Below are 6,295 nucleotides of genomic sequence, written 5' to 3' on the forward strand. Positions count from 1 at the left end.
TAATACCTGCTATAAAAGCTCACCACTTTCAAAAAGTAAGAAAATTGTTTTAAAATCCCTTGTAGTGTATTTAATGGGTTATCGGTGGATGGAGTCGGTAATTCATTAGGTATACTACGGGGTCATGTTATGCCTTACAGAAGGGTAAGGTGTGATAATGTGATACACTCAAAATGAACGGAGTCTCTGATCAACCTATAAGACTAAGAGCATTCCCATTCTCTCTTCAAGATAAAGCAAGGAAGTGGTTACTCTCTCAACCAATTAGAACATTCACCACTTGGGAAGATCTTTCATAAGCTTTTCTAGCAAGGTATTTCCCGCCTGTGAAGACTCCAAAATTGAGGGTTGAACTTAACACTTTTAGGCAAAAGGAAGGTGAATCACTTTATGATGCATGGGAGAGATATAAAGACTTACAAAGGGAATGTCCACACCATGGCATAGAAGATTGGCTCCTGTTCAGAATTTCTATAATGGGTTATTGCCCTCTACAAGGAGCACAATAGATTCAGCTATGGAAGGAGACCTGATGGAGAAAACAGTAGCACAAGCCCTTGAACTTCTAGAAAGGGTCACTTATCACAACTATGAGGGGTCAAATAAAAGGGAGATACAAGAAAACCACTAGGGATCACGGAATTGAATGCCCTAAGCATGATAAATGCTCAATTTGACAAACTCACTAAAAGGCTTGACAGAATGCAAGCCAATGCTATAGGGATGAGCAATCAACATTGCAATAGCTGTGGAGGAGGGTGTATGACTTCAGAATGCAATAACTTCAATGAACCCTTTATAGAACAGCTAAACTATATGAATAACGGAGGAAAGTTCAACCAAAGGTAGCTCAACAATCTATATTCAAACACTTACAACCTTGGATGGAGAAACCACCCTAATTTCTCATGGTCCAACTCACAAAATCAACCCATGAACAAGCGTGAGGATACAAACCACTGGCACCCACAAGTTTTTATAATAGAGGGCAAAACCTTGCACAGCTGCCATGACCTCCTCAACCCTAACAACTTGAACCACAGTTAACTATGGAATCCATGATGGAAGGCTTTTTAGCAGCCTAACAATAGTAGAATGAAATGATAAAATTGTTAGCTTCCATAATGGACCAACTAGCCACCAACAATATGTAATACCCCTATTTGCATAGCCTAGTATATTTCACTACTCTGGTGATCAGTGTCGGCTCGGATAATTAAGGGGATTAGAACCACATTTAAGACAACTAGATAAGCCCTAAACATAAATAATTAGTAATTGTCAATTAGTTAAGTATAAATAAGAAAAATAGAACACAATAAGTTAAATGAGCCGAGAGTAACAGCGATGGGTGACCTTCTCGGGAAGGACTGCGAGGTCGATTTAAACTCAAATTTCGAATAGTAAAATGTGACGTTACGGTCCTTATGACTATTGTGAACAAGTGGAAAAGAGAAAATCATGAAAAAAAATTGTTAAGCAGGTTAAATAATTAGGTCAGGAATCCGGAAGAAATATTGAATTAATTGCAAACCAGATCAAACGGCGAGGGCAATGTTGTCAATTCACCCTAGAGTGACTCTGGCCTAACTGTCCAATAAAATCAGAGAAAAGAAAATTTTGGGATTAAGAATTAAATTAAAGAACTAAGAAAAAATAAATGAGAAAAAAGTTGAGGAAAAAGAAAAATTTGAAGAAAAAAGTTACTTATATCATGCATGACATCATGCATGATGCAATAAACTTAATAATTAAAAATTGAAACTATAGGATAATTGTGTATTAATTAAGACTTTAAAATACATAAAAAAGAAAAGAAAAACATTATTTTTGTCTTTTCCATTAGCTTGGCTGACTCCTCTCTCCCAAATTCACCATTGAAAAACTCCATTATAGCTTGGTTTCAAGCTTGATTTTCATGCACATACCTCTAATTTCTCTCAAATTTCTTCATAAAACCTTGCTAACTCAAGTAGAAAAGAAGATTGGAGGACAAAGAAAAGGAAGGAATTGAAGATTTGGAAAATTTGGAAGTCAAAGTGAGGTTAGTAATCTAAACTTGAATATTTTAGTCAAATGTTTATGTTATTAGTTCAATTAACTTAGAAATATACTTAAAAATTAAAAGAAAACTATCCTTGGGTGACCAAATAGAAATTTGGCCAGCAGTAGGTTAGGGCTTGAAATGAGTGAATTTGATGCATTTGAATGGTTGTTTAGGTTAAATATGTATGTAGACTATGAATAGGTGTTTAGAATGCATTAGATTTGAATTTTATGAAAATTAGGGTTTTGGCACTTAGGGTTTGGGAGAGAAAAATGTGAGAAGTAGCCAAATGATGTGTTTGACCTTGCTTGAGTTGAAAAATGGTTATGTATGACCAATTGTGATGTGTAGGAAGTGTTGGAATTGAATGGAAATTCGGATTGGAAGTGGTCAGTTTTCTGGCAGCATGACCAAGGTCCCTTTCAGGGATCAAAACTGAAAATTTACCAACCCAATTTGTGTGAGGCCAATTGGGAATGAAACTAACACAAAATGGCACATTTTCCATTTTGGAATCATGCCTAGAAAGTGACCATAACTTAGTGAACAAATTAGCCAAATCCGGATTAGGCAAACTGACCTGTACAAAAATGACCAAATGAACAGTGTTTGTTCATTTGGCCATAACTGGGCTAAGGCGAGTCCAAATGACCTAGAATTTTACCAGTAAATAGTTGAGACATAGCCCTACAACTTTCATGAGAACACAAACCTAAATTATGCCCTTAACGAAGTCATTTAGCCACCCAAATTTAGTGACCTAAAACTGCCAGAACCAAATTAGTGCCCAGAAAATCTGGGTTAGACCAATCCGTCTAGCCATGTTCAAATGGCTATAACTTGAGTTACAAAACTCCAATTGGATTGATTCAAAAAGGATAATAAATTAAGACAATAAGGAACAATTTCTATGAAGAAACCTTAGCCAAATTCTAACAGCAATATGACCAATAGAATAGTGCAACATAGGATATCAAAACTGAAAATTTGCAAATTTGCCTAAAAGACTTAAAATTTGAGTAAACAACCAAAACCAACAAATTTAGTGACCAAAATATGGTATGTGGGAGAAATTGGAATTCCCATAATTATTAAGCATTAGAAAGTCAACAAATTGACTTGAATAGTATAGAGAAAGTAACCCTAAAACACAAATTTTAAAGAACGCCTAGGTAAAAGTAAATTTGAATTTATTTTTGGATTTATGATAAGTTATGATACTAAAACACTGTGAAACAGTGTGTTTCAGTTGAAAAGAATACCAGGAAAGAACCTGTAACACCCCTAAGTTTGGTAGTGCGTTCTACTGCTCCAGTGACCAGTGTTGTCCGGACAGCTAGGATGCCTAGAACCACACCTTGATATGAGAGAGGAGACATAAATAATGAAATACAAGAAAAGAAAATACAAGAAAAACAAAGGAAAAATAATAGCAAAGAAATGTCACCAAGTTAATCTAGCCGGAAACCTAGCGATGGGTGGCCATGCAGGAAGTCACGAGCGTGGACCGTTGGTGGAATTTGCGGGGAACCCTGGAAAAACATTTTTAGGACATAAATAGAACCTTATAGAAGAATTAATCTCATTAGAAAGATTAAAGAAAAGTTAAATAATTAGTACAAAGAAAAGTGAGAAATCGAAAAATAGACAAAATACGATGTTACCGAAAAATCATGAATGCCACGAGCAGGGCATTATGGTCTTTTTACATGTCGATGTTTCTTTTTACGTAAATATCCATTATAAATAAATAATATTACTCTTATAAAATTGAAATGAAAAATTTATTTGTTGGTACCTAAATTAAATTGTAGAAATTAAAGGTTAAATATGGAATAAGTGGGAATTTAGCTTATTATATGATTAAGTGACTAAGTGGACCACTAAGGGGATTAATTAAATACATAGTGGGACATGTGTACACTTAAAATGCAGCTGAATAAGTCATCTTCCTCATTTGCATTCAACTTGCCGAATTGAAGAGTGAAGGAACCCACCATTGACGTTTTGCATGAGCTTCATCTTCTCCCTTCATTTCATCTCTAAATACTTAGGTTCCTTCATGAAAAATGGTCTACACATCACAAGGAAGATATTGATACCAATTTTGAGAAGTTTGGTGAAGGTTTAGCAAGTTACAATTAAAGGTAAGTTTGCATTTTTGAGAATTTCTTTGTTAAAGTTTATGTTCATGTTATGGGTGTTGGTTTGGTGAAGGAAAATTTTGAGTTTGAAAGGTTATTGTTGTTTTCATTTTGGACAGCCATGAGTCACGTTTTTGATGAGATATTTGTGCATATAATTGATGAGAAATGGTGTTGATCATGATGAATTAGTAACCTAGTGAATTATTTCATGTTTATATGGTGATTTATGCACTTGGATGGGAATTAGTAAATTGGATGGCACTTTGATGTTGAAGAATGGTTTGCGGCAGCTTGGGGACACTTGAGTAATGGTATATATTGAAGGAAGTGTGGGCAGAATATTGACCTAGAAGGTTGATGAGATGTATGTAGATTGATATTGTAAAGTGTATGTAAAATTTGTAATGGTTAGGTGTGTTTGTAATGGTAATTAGAAATTGTAATTGTGAATGATATTTGGTGTGTTGAGGGTAATGGTAATCTGCCCAAAATAATGTTAATGTAAAGTAGATAATGCTTTTGGTAATGTACCAAAACAGATTGGTAGGGTATGGAAGTAAACTTTGCAAGTTAAATGTGTGTTTGAAGTGGGGTGTGAAAGGCATAGTGAGGGCAGTGTACATTTTAGCCTATAACCTTAAATGTGTAACCTCAATTGGTATGAGACCAATTTGAGGTGAAACTAGGCACAAAATGTGCCAACTTTCATTGAGAAACCATACCAAAATTCTGCTTGCAAGGTGACCTAAAAAAATGACCAATTCGGATTAGGTGCAATTAGGACCTGAAAAATGACCAATTGGGCAGCAGTGAGTGTTTAGGCCATAACTCACCCAAACCAGGACCAATTGACCTGAAATTTTAACCATGAATAGTTAAGACCCATACCTACAAGTCTTATGAAGACACCAAAGCCCAGAAATGACCATAAGCAAGTCAAACAACTTGCACAAGTTCGGGTCCAAAAACTGGCCGAACCAGAGTTGACCAAATTGACCAAAAATTGACCTAAAATGGTACCATTTGACCAGCAATAGTATAATGACCATAACTCGGTCTATTTAGCTCGGATTGACCTGAAATTTTGCCCCACGTGCAATAAGACCTACATCTACAAGTTTGTAGTTTTGACCGAGACCCGAAAACCGAGGGAACTAGATCGTCCGGTTAGGTCAAACGATGTCGGAATCCGACAATTTGCATTAAAATGCAATAAACAAGTAATTGACTTTGGTAAAAAGTACCATACCTAAAACCCTATCATATGTTAATTATTAACTACACTAAAAACTAATTTACCTAAAGCATAGCGAGGGTCGGTATATTAGGTGATTAAGTGAAAAATTGAGTTGATGCATTATTTACCAAACATTATCGTCAGAAACAATATAATTTAGCACTGAAACACTTCAAATTGTGTTTCTCAGTTACTAAAGACTCAGGGAAAGGGAAGGAAATACTGAGTCAGACCAGGGAGACAGTCATCAGAGGTTTGTGCACAACGGCTATTGCTTTTGAATTTTTCAATTGAAATAAATATTGAATATTTGTATATTATTGTTTTAAATTGTGTTTGTGTACAACGAATATTTCTTTTGAATTTTTCAATTGAAATAAATATTGACTATTTGTACATTATTGTTTTAAATTGTGGAAATGTCTTTGAATGGGTATTTATTGCTTGAAAAGCATTGTAAATGATTTGAAACTGTGAGAAATTGTTTGAATGATATTGATGGATACTTATTGCTTAAAAGCATTGTAAATGGTTTGAAATTATGGGAAAATTAGTTTAGTGTGATTTGTGAAAATCGAAGTTAATTATGAATTGTGTTGCCATTTTGTGAATGAAATTATGACTTTGGAAATTTATTGGATTCTCACGAATCATTTGAATAAAATGTTTGGAATTGATTTTGTGTTCACACTTAGCATGACAGTATCGTATCATTCCTTCTCCAATTATGGGGTTGTGATCGTTTATTTCCTTCTCCATTTATGGAGTCGTGATCGTTTATTTTTCCCTCTCTGGTTTACCAGTTGAGGTGATCGGATGAGTACTCATTATATAGCTAGCTCCCCTTCCTCATTGATTTCGATT

General features: G+C 34.9%; 1 non-coding gene across 1 annotated transcript; it reads right to left on the reverse strand.

Moving 5' to 3' along the window:
- Positions 1-338: 338 nt before the first annotated feature.
- LOC131176414 (small nucleolar RNA R71) lies at positions 339-445 on the reverse strand. The gene has a single exon (XR_009146500.1). It is a non-coding gene; the product is annotated as a small nucleolar RNA R71 (small nucleolar RNA).
- Positions 446-6,295: the final 5,850 nt, after the last annotated feature.

The sequence above is a fragment of the Hevea brasiliensis genome, unplaced genomic scaffold (assembly GCF_030052815.1).
Source record: "Hevea brasiliensis isolate MT/VB/25A 57/8 unplaced genomic scaffold, ASM3005281v1 Scaf10, whole genome shotgun sequence".
NCBI lineage: Eukaryota > Viridiplantae > Streptophyta > Magnoliopsida > Malpighiales > Euphorbiaceae > Hevea > Hevea brasiliensis.